This window comes from Tachypleus tridentatus, unplaced genomic scaffold, assembly GCF_004210375.1.
Source record: "Tachypleus tridentatus isolate NWPU-2018 unplaced genomic scaffold, ASM421037v1 Hic_cluster_1, whole genome shotgun sequence".
Classification (NCBI taxonomy): domain Eukaryota; kingdom Metazoa; phylum Arthropoda; class Merostomata; order Xiphosura; family Limulidae; genus Tachypleus; species Tachypleus tridentatus.
This window is the reverse complement of record NW_027467777.1, coordinates 26151892-26170058: the sequence shown is the minus strand read 5'-3', so window position 1 is coordinate 26170058 and position 18167 is coordinate 26151892. Positions and strand designations below refer to the sequence as shown.

The 18167-nt window shown below is 34.8% G+C and overlaps 1 long non-coding RNA gene and 1 pseudogene across 2 annotated transcripts; both read left to right on the top strand.

The window, feature by feature from the left end:
- Positions 1-330: 330 nt before the first annotated feature.
- On the top strand, positions 331-15860 carry LOC143241735 (uridine-cytidine kinase-like 1; annotated as a pseudogene). The gene is made up of 12 exons (XR_013022264.1): positions 331-503; positions 838-1103; positions 1285-1391; positions 5758-5930; positions 7540-7609; positions 9097-9286; positions 9774-9835; positions 10376-10392; positions 10650-10838; positions 11019-11081; positions 12451-12571; positions 15699-15860. The product of XR_013022264.1 is annotated as a uridine-cytidine kinase-like 1 (transcript).
- Positions 15861-18167, top strand: LOC143241828 (uncharacterized). The gene is made up of 2 exons (XR_013022298.1): positions 15861-16200; positions 16521-18167. It is a non-coding gene; the product is annotated as an uncharacterized LOC143241828 (long non-coding RNA).

Sequence of the window (18167 nt, the reverse complement as noted above, 5' to 3'; positions counted from 1 at the left end):
GATGTCTTAACAGTGTTCTGAAGCATGGATAAGTAGTGTATTAACAGTGCTGTGATAAACACTACTGTAAAATATCAACACTGTCATGAACAGACAATGTAGTAAGTACCGAGACACAGTACTGTAAAGACGAAACAGTGCTATGAAGATGTTAGGCCTTATGGAACATGAACAAACAATGTAGTAAGTACCGAGACAGTACTGTAAAGACGTAACAGTGCTATGAAGATGTTAGGCCTTATGGAACATGAACAAACAATGTAGTAAGTACCGAGACACAGTACTGTAAAGACGAAACAGTGCTATGAAGATGTTAGGCCTTATGGAACATGAACAAACAATGTAGTAAGTACCGAGACAGTACTGTAAAGACGTAACAGTGCTATGAAGATGTTAGGCCTTATGGAACATGAACAATGTAGTAAGTACCGAGACACAGTACTGTAAAGACGTAACAGTACTATGAAGATGTTGGGCCATATGGAACATGAATAAACAATGTTGTAAGTACCAAGACATAGTATTGTAATGATATTAGGCCTTATGGATCATGAACAGACAGTAACGTAAACATTGTTTGATGAACTTGGTGATTTCTTATTGTAGATACAATATGGAAAAGCAGCAGACACATTAAATTTAATAACAGGTATTGGAAATTGAATTGATATTAACATCTCATCAAAGTAAGCTACCTACTTAAATATAAAAAAATAACTTTGGTAATGAACATACATAGTTCAATATTTTTTATTATGATCTTACTTATAAAAATTAGAATACCAGTTGAGTGTTTACAGTATTTTCAAGTGAATTTTGTGATTTTGATATTAATAGTGGCAGCAGTGATGAAATGGGCTACAGAAACAATTGGAAGACTTGATGATGAAGAACACATAAAGGATGGAACTCAGCTGCCCCATCCCTCTTCACCTCATGCCTTGTGCTCTTCTCACCGTACGAAACGAGAAGAACTCGATCTTCTTCAAAGTGTGGTTCTTCCGGTGAGCCTGTACTAGAACAGAGACAAAGAATGATTTACACTGCTGGGAGGCCACCTTGGTACAACACACAGGGCCAGCTGGTGGAGCCGTTTGTTATTGGTAAGTGGGAGTGTTTTGGTGACTGAACTCTGATACTGTTTTACACTTAGTGTTTTAATGAACCATCTCGGACACATTAGTTTTATTGATATTGGAAGTGTTCCTTTATAAACAAACAAATACACGTGTGAGTCTCTTTGATTTGATTTTAATTGATTGTGAAATAATCTGTTTTTGGCAGGAATTTGTGGTGGTAGTGCCTCAGGGAAAACAACAGTAGCCAGAAAGATTATTGAAGCTCTGGATGTTCCATGGGTAACTCTTCTGAGCATGGATTCCTTTTACAAGGTGTGCTTTACATAGAGAATGTGTTTGTGATGTGGATACAGAAAGTGTTAGTAGGTGTGTTGTAAGTAGTTAGAAGGTGTGCTGTAAGTATAGAAGGTGTGCTGTAAGTAGAGACAGGGTTAGAAGGTGTGTTGTAAGTATAGAAGGTGTGCTGTGAGTAAAGACAGGGTTAGAAGGTGTGTTGTAAGTATAGAAAGTGTGCTGTAAGGAGAGACAGGGTTAGAAGGTCTGTTGTAAGTATAGAAGGTGTGCTGTGAGTAAAGACAGGGTTAGAAAGGTGTGTTGTAAGAAAGTAGAAAGGTGTGCTGTGAGTAGAACAGGGTTAGAAGGTGTGCTGTGAGTAAAGACAGGGTTAGAAGGTGTGTTGTAAGTATAGAAGGTGTGCTGTAAGTAGAGACAGGGTTAGAAGGTGTGTTGTAAAAGTATAGAAGGTGTGCTGTAGTAAAGATAGGGTTAGAAAGGTGTGCTGTGAGTATAGACAGGAGTTAGAAAGGTGTGCTGTGAAGTAAAGACAAGGTTAGAAAGGTGTGTTGTAAGTATAGAAAGGTGTGCTGTAAAGTAGAGAACAGAGGTTAGAAGGTGTGTTGTAAAGTATAGAAGGTGTGCTGTGAGTAGAACAGGGTTAGAAAGGTGTGTTGTGAAAGTATAGAAGGTGTGCTGTGAGTAGAACAAGGGTTAGAAGGTGTGTTGTAAGTACAGAAAGGTGTGCTGTGAGTAGAGACAGGGTTAGAAGGTGTGCTGTGAGTAGAGAACAGAGGTTAGAAGGTGTGTTGTAAAGTACAGAAGGTGTACTGTAAGTAGAGACAGGGTTAGAAGGTGTGCTGTGAGTAGAGACAGGGTTAGAAGGTGTGTTGTAAGTATAGAAGGTGTACTGTAAGTAGAGACAGGGTTAGAAGGTGTGTTGTAAGTATAGAAAGTGTACTGTAAGTAGAACAAGGGTTAGAAGGTGTGTTGTAAAGTATAGAAGGTGTGCTGTGAGTAAAGACAGGGTTAGAAAGGTGTGTTGTAAGTATAGAAAGTGTGCTGTAAGTAGAGACAGGGTTAGAAGGTGTGTTGTAAGTATAGAAGGTGTGCTGTGAGTAGAGACAGGGTTAGAAGGTGTGTTGTAAGTACAGAAGGTGTGCTGTGAGTAGAGACAGGGTTAGAAGGTGTGTTGTAAGTACAGAAGGTGTGCTGTGAGTAGAGACAGGGTTAGAAGGTGTGTTGTAAGTATAGAAGGTGTGCTGTGAGTAGAGACAGGGTTAGAAGGTGTGTTGTAAGTATAGAAGGTGTGCTGTAAGTAGAGACAGGGTTAGAAGGTGTGTTGTAAGTATAGAAAGTGTGCTGTAAGTAGAGACAGGGTTAGAAGGTGTGTTGTAAGTATAGAAGGTGTGCTGTGAGTAAAGACAGGGTTAGAAGGTGTGTTGTAAGTATAGAAGGTGTGCTGTGAGTAAAGACAGGGTTAGAAGGTGTGTTGTAAGTATAGAAGGTATTACTGTAAAGTAGAACAGGAGTTAGAAAGGTGTGTTGTAAGTATAGAAGGTGTGCTGTAGTAGAGACAGGGTTAGAAGGTGTGTTGTAAGTATAGAAAGGCGATGCTGTGAGTAAAGACAGGGTTAGAAGGTGTGTTGTATGAAGTATAGAAGGCGATACTGTGAGTAGAACAGGGTTAGAAAGTGTGTTGTGAAGTATAGAAGGCGATACTGTGAGTAGAGACAGGGTTAGAAAGGTGTGTTGTGAGTATAGAAGAGCGTACTGTGAGTAGAACAGGGTTAGAAGGTGTGTTGTGAGTATAGAAAGCGTGCTGTGAAGTAGAAGACAAGAGTTAAAGGTGTGTTGTATGAGTGTAGAAGGCGTGCTGTGAAGTAGAGACAGGAGTTAGAAGGTGTGTTGTGAGTATAGAAGGCGATACTGTGAGTAGAGACAGGGGTTAGAAAGGTGTGTTGTGAAGTATAGAAGGCGATACTGTGTAAGTAAAGAACAAGGGGTTAGAAGGTGTGTTAGTAGTATAGAGCGTACTGTGAAGTAGAACAAGGTTAGAAGGTGTATTGTGAGTATAGAAAGCGTGCTATGTAGTAAGTAGAACAGGGTTAGAAAGGTGTGTTGTGAAGTATAGAAGGCGTACTGTAAGTAGAACAAGGAGTTAGAAGGTGTGTTGTGAGTATAGAAAGGCGTACTGTCAGTAGAACAAGTTAGAAAAGTGTGTTGTGAAAGTATAGAAAGGCGATGCTGTCAGTAGAAGACAGGGTTAGAAGGTGTGCTGTGAAGTATAGAAGGCGATACTGTGAAGTAGAACAGGAGTTAGAAAAGGTGTGTTATAAGTGTAGAAGGCGATGCTGTAAAGTATAGAAGGTGTGCTGTGAAGTAAAGAACAGGGTTAGAAGGTGTGTTGTAAAAGTATAGAAAGGTGTGCTGTAAAGTAGAACAGGGTTAGAAGGTGTGTTGTAGTATAGAAAGGCGTGCTATCAGTAGAACAGAGGTTAGAAAGGTGTGCTATGAGTATAGAAAGGCGATACTGTAGTAGAGAACAGGAGTTAGAAGGTGTGTTATAAGTGTAGAAGGCGTACTGTAAGTAGAGAACAGGGTTAGAAAGGTGTGTTGTGAGTATAGAAGGCGTGCTGTAAAGTAGAAGAAGAGGTTAGAAGGTGTGTTGTATGAGTATAGAAAGCGTGCTGTAAGTAGAACAAGGTTAGAAGGTGTGTTGTAAGTATAGAAGGTGTGCTGTAAAGTATAGAAGGTGTACTGTGAAGTAAAGACAGAGGTTAGAAAGGTGTGTTGTAAAGTATAGAAAGTGTGCTGTAAAGTAGAACAGGGTTAGAAAGGTGTGTTAAAAAGTATAGAAAGGTGTGCTGTGAGTAGAGAACAGGGTTAGAAAGGTGTGTTGTAAAGTATAGAAGGCGTGCTGTAAGTTAGAACAGGGTTAGAAGGTGTGTTGTGAAGTATAGAAAGGTGTGCTGTGTAGTAAAGACAGAGGTTAGAAGGTGTGTTGTAAAGTATAGAAAGCGTGCTGTAAAGTAGAACAAGGGTTAGAAGGTGTGTTGTAAGTATAGAAAGGTGTAAAGCGTAAGTAAAGACAGAGTTAGAAGGTGTGTTATAAAGTATAGAAAGGTGTGCTGTAAGTAGAGACAAGTTAGAAAGTGTGTTGTAAGTATAGAAGGCATGCTGTAAAGTAAGAACAGAGGTTAGAAAGGTGTGTTGTGAAGTATAGAAGGCATACTGTGTAGAGAACAGGAGTTAGAAGGTGTGTTATTGTGTATATAGAAAGGTGTGCTGTAGTAGTAGAACAAGGTTAGAAAGGTGTATTGTGAAAATAGAAGGTAATACTGTAGTAGAGACAGGAGTTAGAAGGTGTGTTGTGAGTATAGAAGGTGTGCTGTGAAGTAGAGACAGGAGTTAGAAAGGTGTGCTGTGAGTAGAAGAGGAGTTAGAAAGGTGTATTGTAGTATAGAAAGGTGTACTGTAAGTAAAGACAGGAGTTAGAAAGGTGTACTGTAAGTAGAGACAAGGGTTAGAAGAGTGTGTTATAAAGTATAAAAGTGATACTGTGAAGTAGAACAAGGTTAGAAGGTGTATTGTGAAGTATAAAAGTGTACTGTAAAGTAGAACAAGAGTTAGAAGGTGTGTTATAAAATATAGAAGTGTACTGTAAGTAAACACAGAGGTTAGAAGGTGTGTTATAAAATATAGAAAGGTGTGCTGTGAAGTAAAACAAGGTTAGAAAAGTAATGTTGTTATAAAAGTATAGAAAGCGTGCTGTAAAGTAGAACAAGGTTAGAAAGGTGTGTTGTGAAGTATAGAAACATACTGTGAAGTAGAACAGAGGTTAGAAATTAATGTTATGTGTATAGAAAGGTGTGCTGTGAAGTAGAACAGGAGTTAGAAAGGTGTGTTGTGAGTATAGAAGATTAATACTGTGAGTAGAGAACAGGAGTTAGAAAGGTGTGTTGTGAGTATAGAAGGTGTGCTGTGAGTAGAGACAGGGTTAGAAGGTGTGCTGTGAGTAGAGACAGGGTTAGAAGGTGTGTTGTGAGTATAGAAGGTGTGCTGTGAGTAGAGACAGGGTTAGAAGGTGTGCTGTGAGTAGAGACAGGGTTAGAAGGTGTGTTGTAAGTATAGAAGGCGTGCTGTGAGTAGAGACAGGGTTAGAAGGTGTGCTGTAAGTATAGAAGTTTAATATTTCCACAAAGTAATCTTTCAGTAGAAACATTCTTCAATGAAGTTATATTTAATGTTCAGTCAAACTGAAGAACTTAAGTTGTGAGATGTATGTTCTTACAAATTATATTGTTTTCTGTATTGTATTCACTGTGATGACAGAAGTTAGGCTAAACCTTCAGAGTAATGTTATGTTGCTTTACTTAACTAGTTATTTTCTATCTGGTTGCAGGTTCTGGATGAAGAACAGCACAAACTGGCACATGAAAATAAATACAATTTTGATCATCCAGATGCATTTGATTTCACACTCTTAATAGAAACATTAAGGAAACTCAAGGAAGGGAAGCGGGTTCAAGTGCCAATTTACAACTTTGTAACCCATGCCAGAGATATAAGCGAATGGTAAACCATAAGAGACTAAACTTAAAATGATGATGACAAACTTATTAATTATAGTAGAGTAATAAAAGATGTAAAACTGAGTAACTATAAGAACAGTAAAAGTTGTTCAAAATTAACCAAAATATACTATTGTTTTACATCAGTGACACTGATGATGGAATGGTCAATAAATTACTTAACTTTACTGATGACATCAAATTAATATACTTGTGTTTCTGTAAAAGCGGGTGTACAAGTTCCAGGCTTGTGCCCTTCTTCAGTTAGATTTCTAATAAATGGATCAGTTTAATTATGTCAAATATAGAACTAGTATTGACTCATATAGTCTAGTATTTGGTAACAGGAGCGATGTCAAATACAGAACTAGTATTGACTTCATTACAGTCTAGTATTTAGTAGCGAGGAGCGATGTCAAATACAGAACTAGTATTGACTTCATTACAGTCTAGTATTTAGTACTTGAGGAGCGATGTCAAATACAGAACTAGTATTGACTTCATTACAGTCTAGTATTTAGTGCGGGAGCGATGTCAAATCACGAACTAGTATTGACTTCGTGCAGTCTAGTATTTGGTAGCTTGAGGAGCGATGTCAAATACAGAACTAGTATTGACTTCGTGCAGTCTAGTATTTGGTAACAAGAATGATGTAAAATACAGAACTAGTATTGACTCATTACAGTCTAGTATTGGTAAATTAATCTTTAATGAAGTTATTATAATAATTAGTTATTCAGTCAATACTGAATGATAAACAGAAATTGTGTGTTAATGATAGTTCTGAAAAGTAATACAGAAGATAAATCATTGCAGGTTGAAATGGGACAGTCATGAATGTGACCTTAAAAAAAACAACTGTTTAGACATTCCTAGTAAAGTAACAAGTTAACTACAATATTGTTCTGACATGGTGTTCAGCTACAACAATTGTTGATAATTGTGACCACACCAGTACTGGTTACTTTAAATGTAAACAGAACAGCATTGTTCAGCTACAACCATTGTTGATAACAGTGACTGCACAAGCACCGGTTACTTCAAACGTAAACAGAGCAGCATTGTTCAGCTACAACCATTGTTGATAACGGTGACTGCACAAGCACCGGTTACTTCAAACGTAAACAGAGCAGCATTGTTCAGCTACAACCATTGTTGATAGCGGTGACTGCACAAGCACCGGTTACTTCAAACATAAACAGAGCAGCATTGTTCAGCTACAACCATTGTTGATAACGGTGATTGCACAAGCACCGGTTACTCTATATGTAAACAGAGCAGCATTGTTCAGCTACAACCATTTTCAATAATAATGAGAGTGCCAACACCTGTTTATATAAAATTTATATTAATAATAATTTTAATAAGCAGGATGTATGCAGTCTTGTGTTGTACAAAATATTTTTAATCTAGGGGATTAGGTTTAATAGTGTTGTTACTGGGTGAAATATGGGAACTGTGATAAATAGTTCTGGTTTATTACATCAAACATATTCACATTCAGAACTTAGTATATAATTGAAATTCATCTTAAGGCAGGCGTCTTGGGATACAAGTCATGTGACTAAGAGTTAAGAAAGAATCATTTAAACTAAAGTTTCTTATCTTTTCAGAAAACCATGTATGGAGCTAATGTCATCATATTTGAGGGAATTCTTTGTTTAGCACACAAAATTACTTGATGTGAGTAGAAGGTGATTTAGAAAATAAGAATGAAAACTTGTTGAAAGTATTGGAAGGTCATGAGTTAGTAATTACAAATATTAAATTAGGTACACAAAAAATTAAATAACACTGATAAGCCTTGAGCTACAGTGTATAGTAGTTTGTGTTGTAGTGTTTATTTCTACAGTTTTTAATTCATGAAGATAGTTTATATTACTAAGTTTTAAGATTGTAAAATAATATCTTGAAAATTGATGTTTTATTAAGTCCTATTTTAAAACAAAAAAAACCTAGTCACGAAAAATGGACTCTGCTGATGTTGCTTTAACTTTTGAAATATTATGTCCCAGAAGGTGCTGACTGGTTAAAAAAAAAACAAAAAACTCTAATATTTAAAATCTTTTGTCAGATTGAAAATCCATAAAATATGTAGAAATATACAGCTGTAAATAGCAATAATCATTTTAGAGGTTTAAGTGTTTTCAGAATCAGTATCGGTCACTTTGCTTTCTAATCGTTCAGTGTTTCCAGAATCAGTATCGGTCACTTTGCTTTCTAATTGTTCAGTGTTTCCAGAATCAGTATCGGTCACCCTGCTTTCTAGTTATTCAGTGTTTCCAGAATCGACATAGGTCACCTTGTTTTTTTCTAACCTAACTCTATTTTGACCTCTCAAGCCACTTGTCCTTCTCATTATTCTTTATTTGTAAATCATTTGTTCACTACCATTTAAATATGATTTGTTTCATTCAAGCCATGAATCTGAAGGTGGCAGCATCTACAAACACCACAGTCTCCTTACTTTCTATGTTTATGTTCCTGATAAGATATTTTACAGATTTCACTGATGGGTATATTTTTTCAATCAGAAGAAGCTTTTTTAGATTATATTAGTCACATAGTTGGTGCCTCAATTCTCTTCTTCAGCTCTGATGTTTTCTTTCAAAATTTGGGTCAGGTTTTCACTACTTGGGTCTTAAAATTAGAACTGCAGAAAATTCTACATTCTTCATCTTTAGGATTGTAAAGATATCATTTAATTTGTTCAATTAAAGAGGATAGGACCAAGAATAAATTGGTGTTGTAAATGTCACTAAACTGAACCATGTTTTTTAAGCTTGTATTACAGCGTTAGAAGGTCCGCGTTTATTATTTAAGTTGGAATAGAAAGTCTTCAAAATGCTTCCTTTGTTTTCTATTCTTAGATGTCTATAAAAATAAGATAATTCAAATTTATAAAATTTAGTGTTAATTTTCAGTTGCTAAGACCACTTTCTAAGTATAATCCACTAAACCTTGTACTTTTACAGGTTTTCCTCTCGATAAAATCCATTCTTTTAAACAAAACAAGTTCTCAGTGATAAGTTTTCTTACAACAATGACTAAGATGACTTTTAGTAAACTCATGTCAGCGTGGATTGTAATACAGTAAACTCATGTCAGTGTAGATTGTAATACAGTAAAAATAGTGTTTCATAGTTCAAAATGTATTTGGTGGGCTACAGATTATGGATATGAAGGTGTTCATTGACACGGACTTCGGATATTCGGCTGGTCGGAGGTTGAAGCGTGATATCATGGATGCGTGGGCGAGACCTCGAGGGGTCCTTAAACAGTATAATAGATTTGTAAAGCCTGCTTTTGACCATTATATTGCTCCAACAATGGTTCATGCTGATTTAATTGTTCCAAGAGGTAAGTTGTCTAACTCTAATTGACAGATCTGTTGATTACAGTAGTCTCAACCTTGTGTCTGACTAATTGACAGATCTGTTTATTACAGCAATCTCAACCTTGTGTCTGACTAGAATTGTCAGATCTGTTGATTACAATAATCTCAACCTTGTGTCTGACTAGAATTGACAGATCTGTTGATTACAATGACCTCAACCATATGTCTGACTATATAATCTGTAGATGTAACTGTGCTGTATGGTATAATTGGTTAGTTTAAATTTAACAGATTATTTGTATCTTTTGTTATTGATAAAGTTAGGTATGTTTGAATGTTGTGTCTTTATTTCAAGCAATAAGAACTTGGTCTGTGTTTCTAGCGAAGAGTTGTTCATTCTATGAAAAGAGTTAACTAAAGAAATGTAACATTTTAAATAATGACCAGTGACATTACAGAAACGACCAAATATCTGTATGGTTGGGTTTATTTTGTCTGTATTGAACACAGGAGGAGAGAATCAGATAGCTATCAACTTGATTGTTCAACATGTACATACCCAGCTGCAGCTGGTAAGTCAAGATTTGGTTGGTTATCATTTCTAGATGTTATGACAATTGGGAAGTTAAAACTGAGATGCAGCTTACCATGGGAAACTTGGTGGTATTTAAATACAGTTTACTACAGAACTATGGTTGGGACTGAAAACAGTGATATGGTTGAATTAGTGTAGATGATTCTGCATTTTGTAACAGCTGTTTTCATGTTATGTGCTAATGGTTATTATAAACTTGCATAGTGAAATCTTTTCTTTGAGTTCAATATCTTTATCCGGACATACTATAACGGATGTGCTATGCCAGGTTTGGATATCCTGTTACCTGTGCTTCACTGGTTTTCTTCTGCCCAAGTTTATAAACTATAAAAATTAATAGTGTGGACATGAAAAAAATATAAACAGTTTTGTATTTGTTATTTATGATATAAAAATATTTTGTTAAAGCAACATTTATTATCTTATTTTAATCAGAGGTCATAGAAACATTAATTGTTAGTAAATATTAAAGAATAACCATGTCTTCCTTTTTCTCTCTCCTGATGACTGGTTCCAGAGAGGACTGAAACTGAGGTAGGTGTTATTTATGGACTTTACAAAAAATATATAGAAAGTTGTGTGTTAGTTTTCTTTACAACACATAGTGAAAGATTCACATATGCAGATCAAAAACTGAGTTTTGTTAAATAAAAATTAAAGTAGGTATTTAACTGTTATTACTGTTAGCATTTGTCTACATAAAAATCTACAAATCCCTTGTCAAAAAGTATATTTTGATAGACTCTTAATCTTGTGCTATGATTAATGGACTGATGATTGTTTTCATTTAGGTCTAAACTTGTCCAGTCACATGCTGGGCAACCTTTACCCACCACCCTCAAAATCATGCCCTCTACACCTCAAATCTTAGGGATGCATACATTCATCAGGAACAAAGCGTCCGAGATGAATTTATTTTCTATTCTAAACGTCTAATGAGGTTGTTGATAGAGTATGCCCTGTCCCTTCTTCCGTACAAGGTAATAACTATTGTTTTTTTTTCAAAACATATAAACAGAACTTTACAGTATATTTGTTAGAAGTAAAGGAAAGAAGTTATTGTGTTTACAAATTTACTGAGAAGTGTTTGATTCTGTCAGCTGATATTTATAGCCAGGATTAGAGTAATAAACTACAATTGAACATACTTTTGTTTTCAGGATGTGATTGTAGAAACTCCTCAAGGTTTAACTTACCAAGGTAAAAGATGTACTACGGTCAAGGTGAGATTCTATATGAAAATCATTATTGACAATGTAAAAACATGCTGACGATGATGTTTGACTGTACTACCGAATAACAAAGTAACATGCTGATGATGCTGTTTGACTGTACTGCCGAATAACAAAGTAACATGCTGATAATGATGTTTGACTGTACTACCGAATAACAAAGTAACATGCTGATAATGATGTTTGACTGTACTACCGAATAACAAAGTAACATGCTGATGATGCTGTTTGACTGTACTACCGAATAACAAAGTAACATGCTGATAATGATGTTTGACTGTACTGCCGAATAACAAAGTAACATGCTGATAATGATGTTTGACTGTACTACCGAATAACAAAGTAACATGCTGATGATGCTGTTTGACTGTACTGCCGAATAACAAAGTAACATGCTGATGATGCTGTTTGACTGTACTGCCGAATAACAAAGTAACATGCTGATAATGATGTTTGACTGTACTACCGAATAACAAAGTAACATGCTGATGATGCTGTTTGACTGTACTGCCGAATAACAAAGTAACATGCTGATAATGATGTTTGACTGTACTACCGAATAACAAAGTAACATGCTGACGATACTGTTTGACTGTACTACCGAATAACAAAGTAACATGCTGATAATGATGTTTGACTGTACTGCCGAATAACAAAGTAACATGCTGACAATGATGTTTGACTGTACTGCCGAATAACAAAGTAGCATGCTGACGATGATGTTTGACTGTACTGCCGAATAACAAAGTAACATGCTGATGATGATGTTTGACTGTACTGCCGAATAACAAAGTAACATGCTGATGATGATGTTTGACTGTACTGCCGAATAACAAAGTAACATGCTGATGATGCTGTTTGACTGTACTACCGAATAACAAAGTAACATGCTGATAATGATGTTTGACTGTACTGCCGAATAACAAAGTAACATGCTGACAATGATGTTTGACTGTACTGCCGAATAACAAAGTAACATGCTGACAATGATGTTTGACTGTACCACCAAATAACAAAGTAACATGCTGATGATGATGTTTCACTGTACTACCGAATAACAAAGTAACATGCTGGCGATGATGTTTCACTGTACTGCCGAATAACAAAGTAACATGCTGATGATGCTGTTTGACTGTACTACCGAATAACAAAGTAACATGCTGATGATGATGTTTGACTGTACTACAGAATAACAACTTTTCTTATTACTGATAAGTTCACGAGTTACTTTAGGTAATTTGTAATCCTTCAACCTAATCTTTCTAACTTTTGTATTTTAATTAAATCGCTTTTTCTGTTTTCCCTATGACCTTATAATAACATTGTTGTAGCTATTGAAACAGAAGATATATCTAACTAGATCTGTGGAGCATCCATCATGCGAGCAGGAGGCGATGGAACAAGCTTTGTGTGATGTTTTGAAGGATGTCCGACTGGGAAAAATTTTAATCCAGACCAACCTTGATACTGGAGAACCAGAGGTTGGTATGATTGTAATCTAAAGTGCATGTTATGGTGTAGTTTCTATTTACAAAATAGTTTTAATGATGTTTATTCATTTTTGGTTGTTGACCCATCATTCTGTATTCAGTCCTGTGCTTGGCCAACTTAGAAAAGTGCTCACACCATAACCACTGTTGTTGTTGTAACAGTATTGTTTCAACCACTACTGTGTTTGTTGTGTTCAACTTGTGTTGAATGAAGTGCATCAGTAGACATGACAGGCGGGTTGTGCGAATGAAGATTTGGCATGATCAGAAGAGGGTGGTAAAGTATTATGTATCTTATTTTCTGAAACAGTGGTGTGAAGGACTTCATCTGTAAAGTAGATTATGAAATTGTTCATAAATGGCTTTGTGATAAGAGTGAGTGTAAAAAGAACACATTTCTCAAGAAGTCAGCAACAATAACATGCAATCAAATGTTTCAGGTAGTTCCAACTTAGCTGCTGCTAGTTTTGATATTTCGAATATTATTTATTGCTCAACATGGAACACCAGTTAGTGACGGGAGTATATTAAAGAATCATAGTTAGAATGTGTTCCTCTCCTTTTGACAGTTTCCCAGAAGAAAAAAAAACATATTCAGTGCATTAAGGAATTGCCAACGAGTGGAAACACAGTAAAAAATAGAATATTAAAGATGGAAACAAACATAACAGAACAGCTAACAAAGATAGTGGTATTTGGTTTATGTAAATTCCTTTCCATTTGTTTTGTTAAATCATCAGCAAGGCTAGCCATTACTGCTTGATTTTATAGGGGTGATGAAATCTCTGAAGAATTGGTTAAGTTGGTAGCGTTACCTGAACATACCACAGGGGCTGAAATATGTAAGATGGTGGTAGATGAATTAGCCAATTGAGAGGTTGACTTTTCAAAAATAGTTTCTGTGACAACTGATGGTGCATTCAGTATCATTGGCAAAAAGCAGGTTTTATACATATGTTTACAAAATATGTTGGACATCCAGTGGTGGTCTTTCATTGTATTATCATTGAGGAGACTTTGTGTGTAAAGTTGTCCTTAAGGAACTTGAAGAAAATGACAGGCGTTGTAACCAAGGTAGTTCATCTTATTTCTGCACATGATTTGAAAAAAAAACAATTTTAGAATTTACTGAGAGGCAATTCATTGTGCACAGGACTACTTATATGCGACAATGTATGTTGGTTTAAGTAGTGGTTTTGTCCTTAAACAATTTGTTGTGTTTGGATGAAATTTGTCTGTTTCTGCCAAATGAAACATTGCTTTGTTTAGAATTATCTCATGTTGTATGGGTTTGTTGATTGATGTTTTTTACAGATTTTGCCTCGCATTTAAATGACTTGAACACCAAATTGCAGGGATCTGGCAAAACACTTGATGTTATGTTTGATAACATGAAAGCTTTTGAATCGTGATATTTACAATGGCACTTTTAAATATTTCCTAAACCTAAAAAAAAACATGATAGATCTTGAAATTCATGAGAAAATATACAATCTGGGCTTGAAAATTCAAGTTTCAAGCATCATTAGTTCAACTTTTGAACAATTTTCTCTAAGATTTAATAAATTTGGTTATGTGAAGAAACTGTAAAATCCATAAAGTATGCAGACAGTGTAACATTAAAAAAACTGAATGTGGAAATGTTGCAGTGGATTGACTTTGATAATTTTAAAATGCAACTGATTGATTTACAAAGCAGCTCAATTTGGAGGCAAACATTTGTTGGCTTAAGAGCAGAACTAGAAAATATTAAAAGAGATTGCTCAGTGACTGGAATAGCACAGAAAATGATGTTCAGAAACTCTGGAATTGTAATCCTGAAACTTTAGACTGTCTGTAAAATGTCACAATGTCAGTATTAACAGTATTTTTTATCAACATATTTATGTGAGTTGTAATATTACTTTCAGTGATGAACTTTGTAAAATATAATCATAGGAATAGACTTGCTGATGAAACTAATACTGCATGCATTGCTCCCAAAACAACCAAACACTGGCCTAATATAAAACATCTGGTATTATTGGTGCAGAAGCAAACGTTTCACTAAGGTAAAATATGCTTATTTTCCTTTCCTTGTTTTTTTTTTTAATTTTTTTATGTTACATAACATCAACCAAACTTTCATTTCACAAAATGCATTCTGTTAGCAGTAAAACAGAATAAATGTTAATAACCAAGATGACTCCTTCTTTTCCTTAAAAAGTCCATAATTATTGTTACTAATTAATTAATTATATTTCTTGTGAATTACTACAGTTATTAATAACACAACTTCTAAAGCTGTTTTTTAATATAATTCAGAATAATAATAAATTATAACCTGCTGGTAAAAATTACCATGGAAATGCAAGAGAAATTGTTAGCTGAATATCCCTAATTTGGGCACACACACTCAAAAGATTCACCATCCCTGAGCTAAGTGAAGCTTGTTGTCTAGTCATTAAAACCTTATACCAAAATCACATTTATTCTAGACAATAAAATTACTTTCCGTGTGTTTTATAGCTTGCATATCATTTGATATTAATCCTAAAACAACAATGTGAAAGGTAAATATTCAGTCAAAGATGAACAGAGTTGGAAATATTTGTAGATATACATTAACATGTTGAGTTCGTGCTGTGAGTTGAAATGCCAATGTCAGTTATCGTGCTGTGAGTTGAAATGTCAATGTAATGAGTTATACGTGTGATGAGTTGAAGTGTCAGTGTAGCATATGTTGAGTTGTGACAGAGTTGATTTTTCCTACAGCTCTACTATACGTTTGAGTTGTGACAGAGTTTGATTTTTCCTACAGCTCTACTACGTTTGAGTTGTGACAGAGTTTGATTTTTCCTACAGCTCTACTACTTACGTTTGAGTTGTGACAGAGTTTGATTTTTCCTACAGCTCTACTACGTTTGAGTTGTGACAGAGTTTGATTTTTCCCACAGCTCTACTACTTACGTTTGAGTTGTGACAGAGTTTGATTTTCCTACAGCTCTACTACTTACGTTTGAGTTGTGACAGAGTTTGATTTTCCTACAGCTCTACTACTTTGGTTTGAGCTGACACAGTTTGATTTTCCTACAGCTCTACTACTTACGTTTGAGTTGACAGTTTGATTTTCCGACAGCTCTACTACTTACGTTTGCCCAAGGACATAAGGACTACCAAATTATTTTAATGGGCCTTCCCAGTTGCCAGTGGTGCTGCTGCAATGATGGTATTCAGTGTTTGCTTGACCATGGCGTTCAGAAAATAACATTCTCTTTTGTTATTGTTGTTAGCTGCAGAATCAGGTAATGTGGTTGGTTATGAACAGGTTGGATTATACATTTCTATTTAGTTAAGTTTTTAAATACTTTTAATATTATTATGGTTTTATTTTATTTCTCAAGTTATTATTGCCCTCTTTACCAATTGTCTGGCAAGTGCTAGAAGTGAAAAAACATTTCTTTCATAGTAATAAGAATAATAATTTTACAAATGAAAATGTTTTATGAAAATAACGTGCAATCATTGTTTGTGTTTTCAAGGTGTTCACACCATTGCCTATGCATTTCCAAAAGTTCATATTGTAACAACAGCAGTCGACCCAGAAGTGAATGAGAAATTTTATATCCTTCCAGGGATTGGTGAGCAACTAGAAACATTTGGTGTATTTTTTTAAAAGGAAAATTATTTCTTATCATTTGTTATTTTAATTATAAATGTTCTTTCTAATATCATTCATGTTTTGTGGATTCGTAGATTATGTCACGAGTGAAACGACAGAATTCTCAAGCCACCTTGCTGAGGACTGTGATAAGTTTGAGCCATATTAACATGAAATAGTCATTAGTCTATCTAAAACAATATTTAGATATATCAAGGTTTATTTGTTCTATTTGTATCTATGTCTGTGATTATAGGTCTAGACACTAGCTAACTGCACCGTTATTTCTTCTGTTTTCAGGAAACTTTGGTGATCGATATTTTGGAACGAAGCTTCATAACGAAATTATCAACTGTTCTGATGTCTTTCATCTGGAGAGAAGACAGCTAGTCATACAGATAATCTACAATGGAATGTGTTGTTTAAAAATCTACTATCTGGAGTAGTTTGTTTTTATATTGAGGCACGTAATCTATGTACAAGAAAGTATGTTACACAGGTTGCATGCGTGTTAACACAGTATTACTATCAATATTCAAGAATAGAATTAGTTTCATGTGATACATTTTAAAGATCTGAAATCTTTTAATCCACGATAATTATCACATATATAAATATTTTTCTTTGCTTGCCATATGTTTCCACATAAGGTTTAAGATTAGTAAAATGTTAATGGAATGGTTCAGATTTACCAAGGCGTTATGTGCTTGAACAACAGTTTGGTAAGTTTATAAGATATGTAGGAGGATTTATGTTCTTAACTGGTGATAGGTAGTGCCTTTGCATCGTTCACGAAGAACTCGAAAGTTATGAGTACTTTAAGGTACTGACAGCCTGGGCTTGTTCTATAACTGTAAGTTTACTACTGACACTTAAAGCTACAGACTTGGCTTGTTTTATAACTGTAGTTTTCCTAATTTCAGAAGCTCATGGAATTTGCAAGATTTAGACTCGTCTTTGTCATAATTTAAACTATCAGCTGTACTTTTGTTTATTTTACATAATTTTGGTTTCACATCCTCAGTGAACAAACTGGTGCTTTAAGGCATTTACAAGGTGACTTGCTGTTATTAGACAAATATTCCATGAAGTGTTTGTGAACATAGTTTTCATGTTTTAAAAGGTAGAAAACTTGCTTTATTACAGTAGTTCAAATGATTTATACTATTGAATATATTCCTACCTTCCATTACTGAACTTGTTTCATACACAGTTCCTGTATTTTAAATCCATTATACATGTTTGAAACAACAAAGAAAAGTCTTGCACTTTATATTTTTATGAAAACCTTTTGAAGGATGTTTATAACAAATACGGATAGAAAATCTAATTTTGTTAATTTTATGGTACTGCTAGGTGGCCCTAATGAAATATTAACTGCCCTTTACCACATTATGCTACAATGATTGTATCTAAACTGTTCTCACTGTGATACACTACAGCAGTCACATGGCTTCAATTAAAACTTACTGTCCTGTTTCAACTGTTTTCACAATGTTACACCACAACAGACATGTGGCTTTACTAACAGAAACTTTCAGTTATAACTATATACTAAAAATTGGGCTCTTTATATCAAGAATTAACTTATGGTTCTTAGCCCACTATAATTCATAACTCTCGTCAGAAACACGGAAATAGATTCATTCTCTGACAAAATGGGAATTGTTATAGGGGTTAACAAAATTAGGTGTTATTTTTACATAAAATAATGAAGTGATTATCTTCACTCCTATTTTATATTTGGTTCCATATTGTTTACCGTCCATTTTGGAGAAGAAGATAAAAAATTTCTACAATGCTGAAAGTGTTATTTAAACTCATATGTAAACAAGGCAAATAATAAACGATTTAGGTTTAGGAAACTATTTGAAATGCAGTATTATTTATGAATCTGTAACATTTATGAATAAACAGAAAACTAAAATTGTTCTTATTTTAAACGTT